Source organism: Ostrea edulis, chromosome 3 (assembly GCF_947568905.1).
Source record: "Ostrea edulis chromosome 3, xbOstEdul1.1, whole genome shotgun sequence".
In the NCBI taxonomy this organism is placed as follows: domain Eukaryota; kingdom Metazoa; phylum Mollusca; class Bivalvia; order Ostreida; family Ostreidae; genus Ostrea; species Ostrea edulis.
The window spans coordinates 3,310,250-3,334,417 of NC_079166.1; the positions used below are offsets into that span (position 1 = coordinate 3,310,250).

The following is a 24,168-nucleotide window of genomic DNA, read 5'->3' on the forward strand; positions in this document are numbered from 1 at the left end:
ATCCCCTTTACCTAAGGGAGATTCGTTCCAAGTTTGATTGAAATTGGCCCAGTGGTTCTGGAGAAAAAGATTTTCCCATATAGCAGCATTTGAAGCTTTGACACCCTCTCGGGGACCATGATCTGAACAATTTGAATCTACTCCAAATTAGGCAACTTTCACTTAAATTTCTACTACTATGACCTAAATGGTTCTTCAGAAATTTTTTAAAGATTTTTGTGATTATCTCCCCTTTAAACATACTTGAATTCCCTTTACCCAAGGATGTTTTGTGCCAAGTTTGGTAGAAATTGGCCTAGTGGTTCTGAAGAGGAAGATAAAATGTAAATAGTTTACATCGACGACTACGCCGACAGACAACAGAGAAATTTTGATCACAAAAGCTCACTTGGGCCTTCGTGTCAGGTGGACAAAAACTAAGTTTTGCGAAAAAATGTTTTTTACCATAACATAGAATAAGCAAATTTACAGCATTTACAAACACTCATTTTCCAAGTCAAGGATATTTTTAATGAAAGATTGATATTTGTTCTTAGATTGATTTAAACTTGCAATTACATCATTAAAGGGTGTAGATGAAATCATCCTTATTTGCTTCTCTTTAAGGACTTTAATTGAGAAGCAAAGCTTATTTCTATGAAATCTAAATTCTAGTATATAATAGGTATTTTTGGAAACATGTTGTATATATATACAGTGGATCCTCGTTAATCCGGACACTTTGGTTCCCAGCAAAATCGTCCGGATAAATGAAGCGTCCGGATAATTGAATCGCATGTTTTCTATCTTTACATAAGTAACCAATATGCTTACTTTATTGATGCGTAGTGAATTAGCCACATTCTATCATTGGATTTAACAATTTGCATTAGTAAATAGATTATGAAAATGTTAACATTTACATGCATTTCAAAGCACTAAAATTTAAATATACATGTGCAGTGTATTATGCCTATGCTTACATTGTACATGTATATTAGCACTATAACAAATAATGAAGCAATATATGTAACTATAAATAAATCATTAATAACTAACATAATCATTTACACTTTAAACATTTCATCACACTTTCAATTCTTAAAGAGACCGGTGATTTCCATCTGTCATGATTCACGGGTTCGACGGTATGTTAAAACAATCTTTATCGTCCACGGTTGATTTAAGAATTTCGTGATTATCATGTCAGTTGACAACATTCTTTAACCAAAATTCCATCTGCCAGAGTTTATATTTCTTATTCTATAATTATCCAAGACAATATCGGGAGAACAAAATTATTTAAGCTCGTAATATTAAGACCTACTACTGCTTTGATCTAACCACGCGCACCTATTATTTTCATGAAGCGATAACAACGGAACACAACTCGGGTGAAACCAACATTACGAGTACATACAAAATTGAATTGTAATTTTTCTTAAAATCTCAATTTTCTCACTTCTACCCAAAGTTTAGAAATTCGAAAGCAATAAAGCTCTACAACATCGTAACAAGAATCAATCGTACACATCGTACATCGTACAATCTACATGCTTGATATTCTAATCAATAAAAACTTACTACATATACATGTGCATGAACATACATGTATATTTCACGCCATTTAACAGTATAAAATCCAGAATCTAGAAGTATAATCTACACTCCTTAGATTTGAATAAGCCTAGATCAATTTACGAATCAGTACAACTGATATGTGTAGCAGTATATCATTACGGCATGATGTCTGATTGATTAATACTATTAGGCTATTGATCAAGACTATCAAATAATATGCTACATATTTATTTACAAAATTCAACACTACACGCAATACAGATCTTATGTGCAAAGATTGGCAATGCAATGTCTCGATCGGCACGTTCTTATATATCTAACTGACATATCATCACACAACACCTAATCAAAGGGAGGTGTTGACAGGGTACAGGTAATTGCTTCAATTAGACAGTTTGGCTTGTTTTCTTTATAATTTACGCCTTGCTAAAATTGTCCGACAAAGTCCTTCCCTAAAAAAATACTGTCCGAATTAACGGTACAATTTTCAATGCAATTTAACGTTTTGTAGTAAAAAATGACCATCCGGATCCGGAACGCGAATATCCGGATTAAAGATGCAAAATAACGTATAAAAATTCCGTTCCCTAGAAAAATCGTCCGGAAAGTGAAGCGTCCGGATTAATGGCGTCCGGATTAACGAGGCTTTAATATATATATTAAAATAAATAGAATAAACAGTACACAAAGTTAAAATTTTAAAGCAAGCGCTTTCATTTTAGAATCATCAGGCGTTACATTTTAAAATAGTTTTGAAATGGTCTGGCGTCATAAAGGCGTCCTAACATTTCACGTACATAACGACGTCATAAACGAATGAAGGGAAAAGGTTTTTACGTTAAGCATATTATGTCATAATTGAAAAATGCATCCCCCAAAAATCAGGTTTTATTTTAAACTGACTACAACTCATCGCCAATTGAACTCTTTTACTTACCTGAGACTTCCCTTGAGACACCCTTTGTGTTCACCGCGAGTGGTCAATCAAATACACCGACAGGTTGGTCATCGTGGGGTAACTGATTTAAATACGATAATTATAGAGCTAATTACGAGCAGTTGGGACCTCGTGTAAATACGATTGACCTAACAATTAGGGTGGTGTATCATCGAGGGGCCGGTTTACACAGGATAATTAAAGTTAATTAACAGCAGTTGTGACTGTGTAAGCCGGCCAATATACAGAATACGCAGTATCCAGAGTACAGGGAATTATTAATAAAGGATTTGTTGAAGAAATGTTGGGGACTATATTTTGTGATCGGAATTGACAGAGGCCGGTTTGGACAAATTATACTCTATATGGAAATTTGCAGAACGAAACGAAGCAACACCATACATTTCCGGCAAACCGATACGATACGATTGGTTTACAATATGATCAGCATATAATTGTGTAGGTTTTCAGTTATAATGCATGTAGTTTTAACTAGGCCCATGTTTATCATTTTATGAATGTTTATGATAGTTTACTTATATATATATATATATATATATATATATATATATATATATATAAGCACTAAAGTTCCAACAACACCCGATACCTCAAAGTGTCGGGTCCACAACATGGATACAAGGTCAAATACAAAAAATTATACAAAGCACTAAAATGACCAACGACACGAACAACGAGATTGTCAAATTTTCGGGACGACCCGTCCCTTCTTCAGGACAAACGAAAATAATTACATAATGTGGTCAATATCAACAGAGCATAATAACAAAAACTACATATAAATACATCTAGTACTACAACTACACTAATCTACAACGTATTTACAACGCAGACTACATGTTTTTGGTCTTTAGGCTTGCCAATCAATGTTAAAAGTGGAGCGAATTAGGACATACCTTATTCGTCCAAAGACCTGATCCAAAATGTCCGAAAAGAAAAACAATAAACTTAATTAATCTCAAGTGGAACGAGTTAACCCAATTACGTTGACAAATAGTAAAGCTAACTCGTACCCAGAGAGATTCTATTTTAACCATGCATAATTCATAAAAGATAATAATAAGTAACAAATACAAAAAAATAAATAAATAATAAATGAATGAAAATAAGCTATGTAAACGAAGTAAGAAATGAACAAAGTTTGAGAGAAAGATAATGTAAACAACAAGTTTGAATAAGTTAACAAAATGGACCATGTTGTTGCTATCATTCCAAGATACGTCATAGCAGAGCGTTTTACTCTTATTCATAAGGCTCTACATGGAATCAAAAGAAGCATTTACCATTTTTTGAAAATAAAATAAAGACAGAAGATATCTACTTGATGTCAATAATTAAACTTTTTAATACATTGCATTACACATCAACTTTTGTGCATATATCATATATACTCTTTCAGCAATGCACAATGGTAGTGGAATACATTTCAAAAGACACACAGTGACTGTAGTATTGTGATAATGTATTATTTTGAAGTGTTTTTAAACTTAAAATAATCTAAAATTAAGTATTGAAATACCAATTAAATACTTGTAAATAAATAATACAAACTAAATACTCATATAAAATACATGTACATATTACTAACCAACACTGCACGTTTCTATTACTGAAGTATAACCAGAGTTATCTTTCTTTAGAATAAGAGTTGTCTTTGGTGTTTTATTCATTCAAGACAAGTATAGGCAGAGGACTAGTTTAGAGGTCAGTAGTTTTTGATTGGTCACTGTAAGTATTCCTGGAATTTTATTGGAAGGTCTTATAGGTCAAAGTTCTTGAGAGTTTTATTCGGTAAATTTAAATCACTTTGAAGTTAGCAGTCAGAGAGATTGTCAGTACGTGCTACATATTTTGCCATTATCTAAAAATTGAAGGAAAATGGACAAGCTATTGAAGACCTTGAAAGTAAGTTCTTTCTTTGATAATTTCCTTTAACAATTCTAGAGTATGAATGGAAGTATGAAAATGATGAGTTATAGTTATACATGTATGTAAGAGAAAGAGAGTAATGATCAAATATAAATGTATCAATAGTTTTTAAAGTAAATTATACTGATATATAATTAATGCTATGTATCGGTAGATTTGATAATATCAGCCTTGATGTAAGACATTATTATATATGTTTACATAAAGTGTGAATGTGTGTGTTACTATACACAGGTCTGATGTGTTGTAAATACACCATAGACATGGTTTCAATTCTTTCTTTTGCCTGAATCCACAATTCGGTAACTATTGTAATTATTGCTTATGGTATTGTATATTAGCATTCATAATTGAGATTTATTATATTCAATCTATTTTGCTTGAGTAAAATAGAAGTTATGTTCTATTACATAGTACAGATTAATTCAGTGTAATGCAATTATCTTATTACCTATGCTAAATGTAAGATATCTAGATTTTATCATAACAATTTGATAATTTATTTATGTTAATACTGTAATTGATATGTTGTTATATGTTTTGTAGAGTGTATATATATTATATTCATCATCAAGATCACAAATATAGAACCTAACGAAAAAATCAACTGTGTTGTGTCTACATTAATACCCCACGGTTACAATATCTACAGACTTACATCTTCAGTCAGGTCAGGAACTGTAAGTGGATCTTTACAGTGGCTATTCGTTTCCGCATACTCTACACAATGGTAAGGATCAACAAAGTCCCAACGGAAAACATATTGCAAAGTTGCGGTTGTTCCAATCAAATAATGAGTTTCATTCTCTTCCTCTTCTCTATTTTCCATAACAAGATGTCCTCCAATTTTGGCTTGTATTGTGAATGTTAATCTAAAACAAAATGTATATACTTATTATGCAAATAAAGGGATCTAGTTAAGGTAGATAAAAAGTATATATATAATGTACGTTTTATTACGTGAACTATCGTTAGTTATAAGGTTGTATTAGGAGAAGATAGACAGTCCTATTGCCCTCGATTCAATAAGGTATTATTATGGTGAGAATACGTACGTGTCTCCAGTGCTGAAGTTGAATGGTTTGGATTCAGATTCCAGAATAAATACTTTGTTACATCTAAAGGACGTTGTTGCCGGTGTGGTATTGGACGCCTGGGAACATTCGTGTTGATCGATTATCTGATTCGTTCTAGGAACTGCAATTATATCAATTTAAGTTAAGTACGATGTTTATCGCAAATAATTGTGGAATATTGTTGTCAATGTAATCTTTTCTTATGGTGAAATTGTAATATTTTATGATATGATGGCAACTTTTAAAATATGAAGTTTTTATTTTTCTGTTCATTTAAAACTTGGTTTAACAGAGAAACAATCATGTGGAAATTAAAAGCATGTCTTCTATTCCGTAGTAGCTTACAGTTGCATTAGGATCTGATTCTACCACATCAAGTTGAAGCATTTAAAATGGAAACACATATTCAAAAGTTCTATTTTTGATTTTCTAACTAATACATTATTTCTTTTATTTCATTATCAATTGAGTAGAAACAAGATAAAGGTCTGCTGATTTACCGTACGTCACATTGACAACCGGGTCCACTGTAGAATTTGACTCTATCGACGAGTTGGTTGTGTCTGTTACATTAACAATAGTCTTTAAGGCATCCCAAACAGTGTATGTATAATTAAGAGTGGTAGAAGCTTCTATGATGCCGTAGATAAACTTCTTTATATAGTGAGATTCATGTGTGGGTAGTCGTTCCTTAATTACGTATTTAGCGTTCCACTCCGTTTCTGCCAGATTCCAGTTTTTGTAATTAGACCACACAACAGGATGAGGTCCTGGATCCACAGAATGAGACGGATTCGTCAACACATGGTGATTGTTTCTTAGCTTGAATAGGTTATCAAGAATGTCCGCATATTCTGTCACTGAAAAAACTAATATGAAATATTAGAAATTGTGAAAAATACAATTTTCAAGATTTTTAATTTTCCAGAAATTAGCAGGATTTTTAGTAACTTGATATCATTGAGAGGGATATCGAAATGACACAAATTTTAACACAGCGACCTTTATGATTTGAGTTGAAATTCAATTTTGTTCGCGCCATTAATTAAATACTGTATAGCGGGTTTTTTCCGAGGCTTGATACTTTTGGCATATTTTAGCGTTTGCTTTCCGCTAAACTTCACTCACCAAATATGCACCCAAATGCGACTTCAATTTTTGCATGAGAGAAAACTCTTCAGTGTCCGCCAAATTGTATTCCGTTAAAATTATTATCATACCTTTGAGCAATCAAATCACCAAATTTTAGACCCGCAGAAAAAAACCTGGTATACGGTACTACTGATTACTTTGTTCACAATGCTTTCCAGTAAATCCTAGAGTACAGTTGCACTTGTCTGCAAGCTCACCCTCACAGTAACCAGGGTAGCACCTGGTGCTGTCTGTACGCCAAGAACAGGTCTCTAAAATCAGATATACTTTTGTTTATTAAAGGAACAAAATCAGTTTTCGTAATGGAAATGTTTCACAAAAATGTTTAACGTTATCACTTTATCGTTGTATCTAGTCATAGACTCATTAAACTTACATGTTGTTCATCATTTGATTTAATGCTTTTGAATAATACCATATTCAAATTCAAACTGTTTAAATATGCTTCGAAACTCCGCGAAGTTTGACAGTGAATATACAAAGTCTTATGTTATGTAGATTGGAATGAGACAGAAAAGAGTCACTGAAATTACTTTTTAAAACAGTTCGGATAATTTTAAAAATTACATACGTAGACATTGTTTCTCATCATGACTTCTAACATAGACTCTGTGATATGGATTATCCATAAGCTTATCCGCTCCTTCGCAGTTGGCACAAATTGTTGAACCAGCAGTGTCACCGCAGTGCATTTCCAAACAATGTGGTATAGATGGACAAGCTTGATTTTAAAGCAAGTTCGATAATCATGCCCTTAGCAAGTTCTTCATGAAATAAATATTTTTCATCGATTCATTTTTCAAAAAGAGACAAGCAGCAAAAGGAAATATGACTTATCTTTGAATTAAACTAAACTATCAAATGATTTCTTTGTTGTATTATTATATACCTACCATCTAAATATCAAACACTTTCAATGAAGAAGAAAAATGTTAGACTTATCCTTAAGTTGGTGAACTAAACATCAAATGCACGTGTATACACATCCAGACAAAATGACTTGTTTTGGCTCCGGGATCATGAAACTGTCTTAAAGTTAAGTCAAAATTTTGACTTTAAATTCAAATTTGAACTTAGCTAAGATTGCTGACTTAAATGGATCACAAAATGAACTTAAGCAAATCTTAACTAAGATTGTCTTAACTTAAGTCTAAGTCTAGAATCTTAAATTGCTATGGCAACAAGGAACATTTTGCGTAGAGGTAACAATAAGATATAAAAAATAAATGACTTAAACAACATAGCCAGTGTCTCAACGTCTAGTTTATGATCACTAATACTGACGGAGACACATACAAGTAGCAACACACACACTTTTGTCACCCACCGCAACGCGGAAGGGGATATAGAAATACCGGTGTCCGTGCGTCCGCCCGTCCGTCCCACTTCACTTTGTGGACGCAACTCAGAAACCGCTCAACAAATATTGTTCATATTGAGTAGGATTGTTAGTCACCATGTGTAGTTAATACTATTATGCCGGGATTTTGATTCGACAATTTCGACAGGAGTTATGGGACTTTGTTGAATTTGTACATGCTACACTATAGGAACACATTGTGGACTCTGAAACCGCTCAATGGATTTTGTTCATATTTTGTGGAATTGTTAGTCACCATGTGTAGTTGATCATATTGCGCCCCCATTTTTATTTGACAAATTTGACAGGAGTTATGGAACTTTTGTGCTTCAACTTTTTTGAGGTGGTAGGGGACATGGCTACTTGTAGCAATCTTGTATCAAAAAGGAAATTGTTTTAGTTATTACATACATGTACAGACAAAGTTTGATGTATTGACCCCGTCGCCTCCCTCTTCTTAAGTAGTAGTAATGAATGAAAAAGAAATGTAAGACTGGTTGAAGCGATAATTGTATTAAATTCAATGCCTTTATTCATTTTGTCAACGGTGTGCGTTGCAAAAATTAATTTCAAATTTGGGCTTGGACTGCACATTATTCGTGTGTAAATGCAGACTGCAAGTAGGGGATAATTGTTTTCTTCCTCCAAATTATCAACAAACTCAGTCAGGTAAATACATGTACTTCTGTAGTCGTAACTTTTTAGTGAAACGATTGTACGTGTACGTGCTACTTTCACATTTACATCTACTTTATGAACTACGATTGATAGGTAGTGAAACGTATAATCGGGCGATCAATCCTGCGATAAGTTGATCTCATAAGTCATATTTATGCCTATTCGAATACACCCGCTCTAATTTTTGTTCGGGATAGCGGTGTTAAATTTCAATCACAGGTACTTCTTTTTTCTGTAAACAATATTTTTGCGTGAATAGTTTGCTGACAAAAAGGCATAATTTGTTTTTTTCATTACATGATTTTCAACGTCAAGATCGTGTGTTTTCGATCTACCGACAGTCTATTGTTTTCCTAAACAACTGACTTGTCCGTTTCTTGGTCGGGGCAGAGTCGTCAACGACGGACACCAGGCTCAGGTTTTCTTTCTCGCTTCAAAAATGCAACCAGCGCGGCCATTTTGAATGAACTTAGCGACAGTCTTAGAGAGTTAAGAAAGTTCTAAGGAAGTCTTAAATTTTAAGACAAAATACTAATCTTAAGTCTAAGTGATTTTTTTTTTTGTGATCCACTTTAAGACCAGTCTTAAGATTTAAGTGCAACTTTAAAGACAGTTTCATGTTCCCGGAGTCTGGACACTATCTTCCTAGAAAGATTTCATATCGATCCCTTATGTAGTTTCTAAAATTACTGGAGAAAAATAATAAGAATATAACAGCGTAAAACCAATATGATCCCAGCTTTTGTTTCATAAACATAGTAAGAAAAAAATATCCCATTACTTTGTTACATAACAACATCTGTATGATGACAATAGATAGGATAACTATTGTGTGTTCTATTGAACCAGTCAATGACATGAAATAAAAAGTCTGCTATTGATAAAGACTTCATAGCAATGTTTATCTTGATTTCCTGTTTTATCGTTTAATATACAATTTCCTTTGCCATTGAGAAAAAGACATGATGAAAGAAGAATATCTAAATGAGAAATTATAATACCTGTACATCTCTCTCCGTTGTTGTAGTAATATTTGTTGCATCCGGTACAAACTCCCGGATAAGTACAGTCGCCTTTTGTTTCTATTTTTTTCGCTCCATTTTTCGTGGATATATCCTGTGCTTGATAGCAAGCACCTGTTAGAGTGATCTTTCCTTCACATATTGCTATATAAAATAAAGTCACTGTTGATACATATCAGTCACAAAAAAATACCTACACTGCTGTCATTTTCTATACATTTAAAGGCTCAGAATAGCATTATATGAATGGTAGATTCGATAACAAACACCATTAACCGATTTCGAAATAGACAATTATATCCGTTGAGGTTTTTGCATCTAGAATAATTTTTGATTTACGAACCCATATTTGTCACAGACAATTATATCGCTTGTATTCAATTGGGGTCGAACTTACTATTGAAGAGCAAAGGTATAGAACTCTGAATACAGGGTACATGTACTAAAGTTAGCCGATGTAAAAGCAATAAACCTAATGCTATCGGATTCTACTCTATATTCTACTCTATATTCTCATATATAATCAATCTACAATACTACCAAAGTTCATTCTGAGATTCCTTACACTTCCCAAGATATACAGAAATGAATTCCGAACAATGCCTATTATTTTGGTCGACTTTTTGCGGGGTCCTGGCACTATACCACTAAACAAAATGTTTGAAAATTGAAACAAGTTATTGCATAGGATCTGTAACATTAAATGAAAGGCGAAGATAACAAACAATGATCAATTTCATGATTTCCATAAGAACTCAGCTGTATGACAAACAGGATGATTTCAGCTTCTCCACCGTCAACTTCCCATATTTATGTAGCAAAACGGATGTATATTTAATTGCTGTTATAAAATGTAGAAATTAATTTTAAAATTAAAGATTATTTCCCTCACGCATAGCTCTTATGCTTAGAGGAATTTGACTCTACTTTTTTGGCACACTGTTTTGCCCTATAATAGCTCTAAAACTTCATTGTTATTTCGGATTTCAAACATTTCGGTTGAACATCACTGAAGAGACATTGTTTGTCGAAATGCGCATCTGGTGCATCAAAATTGGTACCGTATGAGTTTTACCATATTTATGTAGCAATATTCCATTATCACACTTCATGATGTTTATATCTCTCGACTGATCCGATACGCAAGATCATGTACTGCGTATAGCCAGTTTTTAAATCAAGGCAAGCTACTGCCAAACAAGTTGATGGTACAGGGGTTTCAACAGTCTCGATTGAAGTCAGCATTTCGCAAATTATATGATTGTTAACGATCTAGTTCGTCAATACAACTTATCATTGGGTCAAATGCTGTCTGACATGTTTCATACCGATTGTTAGGCCGTTCTTGGCACACTTATCTTGACTACGGGTAACTCCGTTTACCTTATCAGGATATAGGGCTTAGGGTCGGTGTAACCGGTCAACAGGGGATGGTTACTCCTCATAAGCACATAATCACACCTCTGGTGTGTCCACACCGGTGGTGGGATCAGGTGCCTAGGAGGAGTAGCCATCCCCTGTTGAATATATCTTTACATACATAGGTAAGATAGCTTTCATTATTCCTAGCAGAGACATATCCCATATGCGCTAAAAAAAATCATAAGCAAATATCAAAATACTCACGTAGAAAATGTGGACCTTACTGTCAACATGCACAGTGAAACACGCCATTTCGAGATTTTCACCGACGAAAGTTCAGTAACAGAAATGAATAAAGTACCTCATTTTGTATCTATTTTGTGACTTTCTTTATCTAAAGGAACAGTTCTCTAATATGTAACGTATAATTAGTACATAATTCAATGAAGACTTGAAGCAGTTTCACTTTGCAACCGGATATCAGAAATCCAATTTCGTATTCCGATCCCGATCCCGATCGAGAGTTGTTGACTGTGAATGACGAGTTAATTTAATATACATGTAACATTAAGCATTTTTATATCACATTAAATCACTGTTCGTTATATTCACCTTGCATTAAAAAAAGAAGAAATACACATACATAATGTTGTACAGTTATTTTTTGTATTTTATAATTTTTCTATAATATGTATACGGTATGACCGTTGGACCAAGCGAAGCATCAAATGATCATTGGCGTATCCCAAGTGGTAATCATAATTCCGTTAAGTACGGTTGATTATGATTCATTTAAAACATATATTTTTTAATGAAATTTTCCTTGCGCTAAACACCAAGTAACATCTCAATATTGAAGGGATTGATATGGGGACAATAGTTCTACATGATCCGCCTATCCATTCAACGCGGGGAATAAAACGCAAGGCGACCTAAACTGTGCATTGTGACGTCACATTTAGCCTCGACCTTTTCTCTTTTTTCAAAGCAAACAATTATAAACAACAACAATACATCTCGTATGCAATTAAAAAGGCCGTTAAAACCAAACAAAATTAACCAATAAATTCAAAATGGTAAAAAAGTAACCGTAAGTATATCGTATATTCTTATTTAAAGAAACTGATGAACTCGTTCATCTATTTAGTCGTATTACTGTTTTTATAATTAGGGATTGGTTAAAAACTGTAATAATAATCACGCCATTAATGTTTAACAAACTGGGTGTTTGAATTACAAATAACACGTCAGTCTTTTATTTTTGGCATTCAAAATTAAAACACGAACAACCCTAGAAGCAACTAATGAACAAAGCAATATTGCGACGCCCATATGGATCACAACACTTTCAGTAGATGTATTCAGAGATTATTTCTATTCCTTTGCTGATTTTCTCAATTTTTCTTTTACATACGTGTTACCTTTAGAGCCTTGCTTCGCGGACGGGCCTTCGATATTAATACAATATATTATAATTGAAATCCAATTATCTCCCTTAGACAGTGCATGGTAAATACAGACCCTGAACTACACCTCCAAAGCGTTTCGTTTCGTTCCGTGCAGACCGTTCAGCGTTTCGTGCAAATCATTCACCGTTCCGTACAAACCGTTCACCGTTCCGTGCAGACTGTTCATCGTTTCGTGCAGACCGTTCATCGTTCCGTGCAAATCGTTTCGTGCAAGACTCGTTCGTGCAGGATCAAGCCACGCCCATAGAAACGTGCAAATCGTTCAAACCACGCCCTTAGAAACGTACAGACCTTGCAATTTATTTCGGCATGGGATGTAGGACAGGTAAAATTGTTGGGAATTTGATCAATTATCTCAAAATGTCTCTAAAACAGGCCTTCAACAGTGACAATCTGCAAATAATCGAAAGAAAACAGTTTTAGGCAGAGCAAAATCCGATACAATTTTCTCACCCTCAGTAGTTTCTAGCAAGTGCAGGGACTTGTATATCTCTGCCCTCGTTATCTTTTTTTATCATTTGTAGATAGGGATAATTCATTTGTCTTGTTACATTTGTTACATCAAGTTTCTCTTTTTAAATAAAAAATATTTTCATCAAAATTGTTTATCGGAACTATCTGCATAATGCAAAGACCGACCTGTGTATAACATGTAAATTCTACGCAAATTTCAAGGTCCCTTTTGTTTTTACCACAATAGAGGTAAGCTATTTCGTGTATTTGAAATTAACATTCCTACAGAAGGTGTGGAAATGGGCGGGGCAATTGAAATGTGACAACAGAGGTGTCTACATCTTTTGTCTCTCAAAAATAATAATATAATAATAATAAGACCTTTATTTAACCAGGATTACATATTTAGCGATAACGCTAGTTTTCAATATGGTCCTGCATATAACATACATACAGACAGATATTAGTAAAATAAACACAGATTAAAAGAAGTAGAATACATATAAACTTAAGAAATAATTATGAATGTAAGATAAATAGAATACAAAATGAAGCTTAAAAAGTATGGTGATAATCTCTAAGATAATTTCTCTTAAAACACGCAACACTCGTTGAGTTTCTTATGTTTTGATTCAAGGCATTCCACACTGTGCTCCCTGAAATGCTGAAAGATCTTCTATAATATTCTGTTGAAAAATGAATGCAGTTTTCTATAGGTTTAAACAATCTAATTAAAATTGGATGTTAGATCCGCTCGCATATTTTATTGATCATTACTGTAGTTAGTCATTATTTATTTTATTTATTCATTTATATGATTTATTTCTCAATCTATTTCAATCATATTTTGATTGTTTCCTTTTTGTTTTGTATTTTCCCTTCTTATCCAAGATGACAGGTTCTTATCGACTGGCTAATTCTATTTTTAAAATCATTTTATCTGTTGTCATACACGTATGCAAAAATGTATAGGTTTATTTAAGATCAATCTTTGAAAAGAATCCTGGAAATACAAATTGCGCACGTGTTTTAACGGCAGTCAGATTGAATATACAAAATAGCGATGCAGACGCGACTTTTTCAATTAATTGAATTGAGCAATGAATAAAGTTGAATAATGAATATCCATGACGATACAATTTATGCATTTTTTTCCTTGATTTCCGAAGTTAAGAAATATTCATTTCCTTTTATTCCAACGTGTTCGGAATACATTAAACTATTCCTTCTTTAAACTAACCCCAGGATGAAACAAATAATGCAACAACAAAAAAAAATCAATGCGTGCAGGTCATGCCTAGCGTTTCGCGCAGACCGTTCACAACCCTCTCCCCGCCCAAAACTATTTTAATCTTTCCTGACGAAAATTTCTTTAAATCATTTTATCTGTTTTCATTCACATACACATGTATATAAAATGTATAGGTTTATTCAACATCTGTCTTTGGGAAGAGGCCTGGAATATACAAATTGCAAATATATTTTAATGACACTCAGAATGAATGTACAAAAATAGCGAAACAGACGCAACAATTTCACATTCAGTTTCAATGAATTGAATAGAGGAAGAAATCAATAAAAATCTGATTCATCAATGTTCCATGACGATATAATTTTTGCATATTTTTTGTATTTCCGAAAAAAAAAAAAACAGAATTCATTTGTTTTCATTCCAACGTGTTCATAATTTATTGATTTAATAAGCAAAATGAAATTTACCGCGTCGTACATGAGCAATCTTTTTAAAATGAATCATTATCATTTCTTTTTCAACCTTTTTTTAAATATCTAGAATGATGCAATTATATTGAAACTATTTGAACCAAAAAATACCGTAAAAATCAAAGCGTTTCGTGCAGGCCACGCCTACCGTTTCGTGCAGACCGTTCACAAAGCGTGCAAGCCACACCTACAAAGTGGTCAGCGTTTCGTGCAAACCGTTCACCGTTCCGTGCAAGAATCGTTTCGTACCGTTTCGTGCAAGTGGTGTAGTAGTACTCTTCAGGGTCTCTCTCTTTCATATTATGGTCTCGACATTTCGGCTTTAACTATTTTTACAAGAAGAGTGGGTGATAATAAGAAAAATCTGTATTGACCTTGAAAACTAGTATATCACCAATATATCATCATTAGACCCCTAAACTATGATAAAATAGTATTCTAAATAAACAAAAGTACGGATTCGCATAGCTCTTTATGTTGCGATATTAGAATTTCAAGATCGCGGCTTTAATCTGTTTGACCATGAGAAATATATTAGTTTAAAAAATAATACAGTATCTTTTTCCGTAGACTTCGCTCCCACTCACCTCATGGATTGTTGATTCTAATCCGAGATTTATTATTGATTAACTTGATTGATTTTTTTGCATAATCGTGTTCTTGTGGCAATCATATTATTTTTCGTTGTCGACACTGTTTACCATATCAGAATCAACAATGGTACGGACTACCAAATATTCTTTGAAACTTAATCACTCCAAATCATTATCTTCCCACCATTTTATTTTACAATCACATTGTTTTGGAAGTTTTCCCTCTAAATTTGTCTGATTTCTATAATTTTCAACTTTAAAAAAAATGGAAATGCCCCCTATTTGAAGTGATATTACATCTGTAAAAATCTATACAATAATTTTAGGATGCATGTCAGATGTAGCTGAGCGCTTAATAACAATGTTGATATACAACATGTAGGTATCGCCATGATTCCTAGCACATAGATGGGTGCAAATACGAAACTAAGACACGTGGTCAGTTGCTGAAGAAAGTCCGGTCAAAACATGCATGGTCCAGCAAAAGATCTGTAACTAAGAGGGAAGGTGGATGGCCCCATATGAAAGTTAGATTTTTGAGAAAGGCAGATAGGGTTCTTGATTGTGCACAGTGTCTAAATCCCCATGTATGGTACTGTGATGGTGTGGGGGTGATGTGGATTAGCCCAAATGAGAAAAAATCAAAGCAAAAAAGGGGAACCTGCTCAGAGCATGTTTTGTGCACTAGCACCAGTATATATAGATTACATGTAATTTAGGGTCATTATTTATTAACTACACCTAGGTACGTGATCCCACTTCTGGTGTGTCCAGGGGTCCGTGTTTGCCCAACTATCTATTTTGCATTGCTTGTAGGAGTTATGCGATTGATCACTGTTCGTTATTATCACCTTTCACCAATTGATATGAAATACAAGTATTAACATAAAAGGGAAATATGATTTTTCATTAGTATGTCATAATCTGACTTTGATGTATACCCCCTATCCACATGTTTCAGAACCAAAGAACATTTTCCCTACCACCTAAACACGCTTACAATGAAACCATTTCTCTCATTCAGTACAACAGTGTATCATTCTGGTTAACAATGTAGATTATTAATACTTGTCGTTATTTCGTGGTGTGTGCGATTAGTTTATGTAATATATGTTTCTTGATAAAGAAGCGGGTTGCGTTGAAAGTTTGAGTTTTAAATAATCAACGGTGTCGTGACCTTTTCAGTGATATATATATATATATATATATATATATATACACACACAATTATATGTAACTAATTAGATTTCTTAAACGGGGATATACTTTACCATAACAACACGTGTTCCCACCATGCGTGCTCCATCCAGCGGCGCACCTGTAGCTTATGACTTTCTTATATCTAAAGAAAAACAGAATTCATTAAGTAAGAATTATGTTGATTTATTTCACATTCATATGACGATTTTGACTCATCATTCTGGAAACTGCGGTACGTTTTGATGTATTAAAAAATTGCACATAAAGTGGATATCTATGTACTTATTAATGTGTCGTATGATAATGATAAAATGAACTACAGTAATAAATCAATCAATGCGAAGGCTACCACTGTTGGGCAAAAGTAGAAAACTCATTTAGAAAATAATATTTTGATATGTTTTCATATAATACATTTATATTTGTTTCAATACAAATTATAACCTTTTTAACATATATGCTTTAAATCATAACATTTAGATTGTACCCTTTTTAATCTAATGCATATAATGTTATAATTCAGTTTCGCTAGTGTTTTTCGTCAAATAGTATATACGTGAGAGCAATTTATGGAGAAGGATCTCACAACATTGTATCGATGGAGACCAGTAGCTAAGTACTTCGTTACTAGCTTGAAAATACGGATGTATATTTAATTACTGTTATAAGATTTAGAAATTCATTTCAAACTTAAGGATCATCTCCCTCACGCATAGCTCTTATCCTTAGACGAATTCAACTCCACGTTTTTGGCACTCTAGTTTTCCCTAAAATAGCTCTAAAACTTCATTGTTATTTCGGATTTCAAACATCTCGGTTGAGCATCACTGAAGAGACATTTGTCAAAATGCGCATCTGGTGCATCAAAATTGGTACCGTATAAGTTTTACATTTAAGGTCATATTAGTGACCCCAATCTCATGAATAATTCATTAAATATTCGACCAATAACAGCAGCTTGACAAAGAATCAAGGGTCAATCAGGAATCGTTTTACTGAAATGGTGTCGATCCACGAAAATTGTTCACGAATTACAAATATCAGCGTTAAAGGATGAGCAAAGGAAAATCTTAGATGTTTTATATACAATACCATGCATGTAAATCCATTATCGTTAAACAGTATTTTTGGTGGCGTTTTAACAATGCTCATGGCCGTCATCTTCTTCGATTATTCCCCCATGCTTCTCGGTAATTATTGACATGCGTATGATAAATACCAAGTACATGTATGTTCTGATATATATATATATATATATATATATATATATATATATATATAATAAAAAACATTAAAACACTTCGAAATATTTCAGCCGTTTTACCAGCCTTCATCAGTCGTGTTTATTAAAATGCATAGCAACTAACCTTGAACAACATATTATACATATTTATATCTAATGGACTAATTGTTGACAAATAAAATACATAATTCTTAAATATATTGATAGATACGAGAAGTTATGTCATTAACAAGAAGACAAATTTGATACAAAACTAAAGAATGATTACATGTGTATGGTATCCATATAAGACATTTGTATATATTTGTAGATATCTTGTATTTAATCGATGAGTTGTATAACTTAAGGAAATAAATAATCTGAATCCAATAATAACGTTTATTACCTTGATTTTTTTACATCTCCACCACCTACTCCAAGAACCACAACGTTTTTCGTAATACGTTTTCGTATAGCGGACATGTGACTCCACGTGACAACTGTAATCAGGAGACAATATAAAAAAAACACCTTTTTTGAATTGAATATTTCCAAGTAACCGTTCTATATCGTCACCGTAAAAAAAGTATTTTTGAAAACAAGTTAACTGGCACAATTAATGCATTTCTTTCTCTGGTGGGCAGTGCTACCAACTTTTTTGATAGGTCTTATGGCTTTATAACTTATTGTTACAGAAAATATAATTTTCCACGCATTTATTGCTATATATAACAGTAACAATATTACCATTGTAACGATTCAGAAAGTTTGTAGAAACTATTGGTAATTGAGAATTTCAAACAGAATTATTTGAGGGTTACTAACGAAAATATGGTGAACGTTACCCTCGAACAATGTCTCCATATGAAATTAAAAAACATATTGTCGAGTGGGACGTTAAACATTATACAATCAATCAGACTACATTCGACCTAATTATATGAATTTGCAATTAAAATCATTATAACGAGGATGGCGAACGCTGACTTTTAAGTTGAAACCTCTGTAATATTAACTGTTTCGTTTTCTAAACTGATTATACATAGAGCATACTGTCGTGTATTAAATCAGTTGCTAGGTATAACAATATCTGCAGATGATAAAGGGGTACTTCTATATCAATATGAAACTGTAATTCTCTCGTTTGCATTAATGTTTAAGTCGTTAGTTTGCCGATAACGTTTATGCTCAGTAAAACATTAAAACATGAAGCAGATGTAAAATAAACTGTGTGATGTCTTTAAATCACTGAGATCTATATAATCGATAAATGAATTTTTCATTCTGTTTTATGATTTATGAGATTGATCACTGTTCGATATCTTTCCTGTTTTCATTATCTAGTGAGTTTGTTAATTTGTGCCATTATTTTTTTTTTAGTTTCGTTGTTAATTTTTAGTCCCACGACGAAGTCGAAGGGGACTTTAGGTTTGAGATCCGTCCGTCTGTCTGTCCGTCAGTCCAGTTTTTCTCACTTTTTGCTCTGTTCTTGAAGATATTCATTTGATATTTGGTACGTTGCTTTGCCATAGCAAGTTACAGGTCAAGTTTGAATTTCTTCTCGGTCCGTTGATTTTTACTTAGTTATGGTCCTTGGATTTAGAAAATTAACATGCATTATCAGTTTTCCAGACTTTTTTTTGTGGTCCTTGCAGATATTCATTTGCTATTTGGTACATTGCTCTGCCATGACACGTTACAGATCGAGTTCGAATTTCGTCTCGGTTCATTGATTTTGCACTAAGTCATGGCCCTTGGACTTAAAAAAAATAGCATGAATTGTTAGTTTACATCCAAGTTTCTAATCTTTGGAGATAAGAGTACGACACTCATTAAAACGTCTAGCATAGCAATACAACAATATAGCTAAATTATTCATGATCACCTACATGTCACAGTTTATTGACTTGGTTAAAGACCTAAACCTAATTATAATTTTTCCTGGTCTAATTTCTACCCGGATAGTAGTTGATTTCCAGTCATGGCTATCCTGGCTCCCCTAGTTTCCCTTTTACCATAACATATATAATGAACTCGTGAATATTAATGTGGTACAGTAATTTTTGCAACCGGTAGGGGACTATGTATTGTCATGCAATACTCTCAGAATGCTTGTTTTTTTTTGCATATCAATTTTAACTACGGATTACCTGGTCATAATATAAGACTCACGGCGTGTGTTACCGATCGATACGGATGCCTATTCCTCCTAGGCACCTGATCCCACCTCCGGTACATCCAGGGGTCTGTTTGCCTAATTTTCTATTTTGTATTCTACCTCGGTTATTGCAAAGATCAAAGGAATGCCGCGATGATTATTCTACGATATACATTGATACGTATCAGCTGATTATGAGAAAATGATGCACATTTCGCTTGCACTTTTGGGTTTTCCTGTTACAATAAAGTCGATAAAAATGAACAAATTCATAAATGACTGACGAACATTTGTCATCAACATCTGCCTTCCGAGAGCGATGAATGTGAACATTTAACTGCCGATGCTCAAGCATTTTTTTCTTGAAATATATTTAAAGCAATTTATATAATCCGTTAACATCAAACTGAAATACTTGAAATGCTTTTTTTTCAAGATAGATTTAAAATACTCCCACCATATCATTTTTTTCTTCAGCAAAAAAAACAAAACAAAACAAAAACAACAACAACAAAAAAAACAATACGGGCCGTTTCGGAAACTGTCATGACGTCACAGTGACCTTATTCGCATATATATTGGAAAACGATCGGCGGTATATTTTTGAGCTGTAATGAAATAGAAATAATGTTCTTCCTTTCGTGCATATTGCAGGATAACCTCCTTGGTGTCGAAATATTGGCTTTTATATTTCAAAACAACCTTGCTCGACCTCGGAGGTTATCCTGCAACATACATGAAAACGCGATAATTATTTCTTAATTTCGTATAGGAGTTATGAGATTGATCACTGTTTGTTATCGTCACCTCTTCTTTGTGGACTGATCATGGGAGAAAACATAATGTTTGGATTACGGGTAATTATGAAACAAATATGTGTGTTTGTATTACGGCACCATGATTAAAAACGTAGTCGTTTCTAAATCCGTGAATAAAGTTTATATGGAGATAATTTTCCATTTTATTGACCAATTTCAAAACAAACAAGTGTGCATCTATCAGATTTTAAGTTTGATCATTCATTTAGCAACAGTTATTGGTCATGTTCTAATAGAAACCAAATTATAGTTTTAGGAAAATTTACTACAAGTTCAACAATTACTCCAGTTTTTGAAAATAGGAGTTTTTATCATTTTGTAATGTATTTCATTAAAAAGGGGGGAAGATATGTTGTTACCATAGTTGCATATTTAATCAACTATCTTTCCCATATATTTTTTATATAATATTTGATACAAAATCGTAGGCCAAATTGTACATGCAGTATTTCCGTAAAAAGTGACACAGAATATTTATGCAGAAATAAAGATTGAAAGATTTGAGCAGTTATCAGGACAAAACATCTACATATCAAAATACACAGGTGAGATAGAAATTCGTTTTTGAAATTAATTTCTCCGGCTATAACAAGTCTTAAAGAAAGTTCGTAACATGGCCATCTAAAATTCCTATACAAAAGTTTGAAGTCTTATATATTTCATTCCTTTCTTTTGTTGGTTGCATTTGTAGTGAATCATTGAATTAAATTTTGCAATTGCTAAGCAAGTATTAAATTAATCAACGAGTATCCTATCATATCAGCATTTTCTATTTGGCTGCATCATCCAACATGTGTATTAACGTGTTACATGTATTGGTCTTGTAAAGAATTTGCATTGGTGTGTGATGAATATCAAGGTGTGCAAAATACGTTTTTCTACCGCTATGCTACAGGTGTATGACATGACGTGCAGGTACATGTAGGCATCGCGTTATATTCCAGTCTGATTAGAATCAGATTTCTTAGATCCATTGTATACTCTGCGTAAGTAGCGATTGTGAGCGTATTCTAGGATCTGATTTTAATTAGATTGGTTATGTTCATGCTATTAATTGTTGATCGGACATGCACATGTTGGTTATTTTATTTCAATTGATAGTTTGCATATTAATCATATTTTGCATTACCTCTGTTACATGTTTATTTCCTTGATTCTACTTTGAATTTGAAAAACATTTGTAAACGGTAATAGCAAATTTCTTGGATTTTACCTCGGAGACAGATCAACATAATTTGTTTTAACTTGTTTTCAAATCCTTTTTCTAAGCATCATTGAATATGTAATTTCAATTAAGAAAAGTAATATTTGTAGTCATATTTCCTACCTTCCACTGTATGTCATTTCCCATAATGAAGCAAATAAAAGAAGAACCCATAACTTCATCGCCATGTTGATCACTGAATAAGAAGGCTACAAGTTTAAAAGTATATTGATTTTAAAGAGCACTTCAAAAATCTTTCTTGTTCTAACATGCTTTTTAAATGTAGTTTAATATGTCTTTTAAACACCGCTTGTACTGTTATCTTTATACAAGTACTTTTTCAGTCTTATAAAGTAATCAAGCACCTTATTCTGAGTTACCTGATGCTTCCTGTCTTCTACCACAGTACATATGTAAAAACAAACTGAGTGTGTCATTATTCATATTTAAAACTTGATCGATCTGTTTCAAGTTCGACATACATGTATACACGCCTCATAATTCATTTGATATATAGATAATAGCTTTTGGGGTGTATCAGTCTGTAGTTTAAGAAATATTTCGAAAAAGGATAAACATTGTTCCCAAGTAAAGGAAGACCACCAGTACACAGTATAAATGATATTGTTCATTCACCTTGACATGGAAACGTCCGTTTGGTCTGCTGCTATTGGACGTGACCATTTGAACTGACGGCCGCAGATTTCTTCTATCTGTTTAGTTCGCTGGAAGAGTCGTGATCATAAAGGATTGATTGGTCCCGTCGAAAAATTGTCATTCATATTGAAACTTTACCAGGTGTTGGTGAAGCAACACAAAAAATATCCCTTCATATATACCAATCCAAACTACTCTGTTATTTCTGCCATTGATGAAACATTGACGAAATTATGCCAACGACGTAGCTTAGATCGCCAGTACAAACCGAGAGGGCGACCCCATATGCGTCCATACGCAAACGTGCACAGTCCTCAGATGTAGGGAATAGGAAGTATCTACAATCAAGCCACTGGCTGTTGCAAACATCCTACCCACAACCATTAGTTTATTGCCCATACACTCATGCCCAGGGATCGATGGAACAAACAATCACCGACACGCAACTGCGATGAGGACGCTACGGAATTATATCGGGTGAATATGTCAATCGGGGTCGGGATCCTAACAAACTCGAGGCAACTTCAGTTGGTAGCTGAACCTAGGCAACAAAATAAAATCCTAAGTATTTTGTAGTCTTGTCCCAACCCCCACCACTCATTAATCATTCATTACAGCGTGAGGTAAACGCCAAGGTCAGTGGCGGATTTAAAGGGGGGGCGCACCCGGCGCCCCCTCCCCCCAAATTTTCAGATTTAAGGTAAATCGTGGTATCTTATTTGGAGAAATGTACTAAACGATAAAAGAAGCAAAAATTTCTTCCACCCCCGGAGAAATAAGTAACAAAACCTTTTGATTTCTTGAAATATTGTATTAGGAGAACTTAATTTTTTCGAAAAACCCTTAAAATTTGCGTCATTTTAATTAATTTCACCTTATAAAAAATGATAGAAAATAGTACAAATGACTGAATAGGAGACATATTTCAAGCTCTATAAAACCTGTAAAATCCAGGAGCTGCCAGGGGCTTCGCCTCCCTGGGCCCTCACCAGGACTTTGCCCTGGACCCACTGGGGGCCTCAAGACGGCCCCAGACCCCCTGCCTCATAAAGTGGCGCCCCCGTAACTACAATTCCTGGATCCGACCCTGAAGGTCGTTACAAGATGGCGTCAAAGTTGTTTAGATGCAGGATTTTTGCAACGGAAAAAAGTAAATCGATTGATATTTTGTTCGTTTATATAGCGCAGTAAGTAAAGGTGATATATCGGAAATGTTCATGGGGATGTTCTGCGGTGATGTATCCAGTTTAAAATGTTATTATTGGCACATATTATAGGGTTATTAAACTTATATTGGTGAATATTGGCACGAGTTGGCTGTCAAAATGCACGAGCTTGCGAGTGCATTTTGACAGCCAACGAGTGCCATTATTCAGCTATATAAGTTCAATAACCCTTTTATTATATAGCTAAAGTATTTAGTTGTTAAATTATATCCCTTTTCACTCAAACTACTCCAAAATAGACGAGAATTCATCAATATTGGCATCCAAGGTGAAGGTGTGCAATAAGAGCATGCATTTCTTAACTGTTCAATATTAAACCCGTCATTAATGCATGAAGCAAACTGATTTT

The 24,168-nt window shown here is 33.7% G+C and overlaps 1 pseudogene; it reads right to left on the reverse strand.

Annotated features, from left to right (window-relative positions):
- The window catches only part of LOC125676780 (uncharacterized), a 55,038-nt pseudogene extending 32,883 nt beyond the window's left edge, over positions 1 to 22,155 (reverse strand).
- Between the last annotated feature and the right edge of the window lie 2,013 nt (positions 22,156 to 24,168).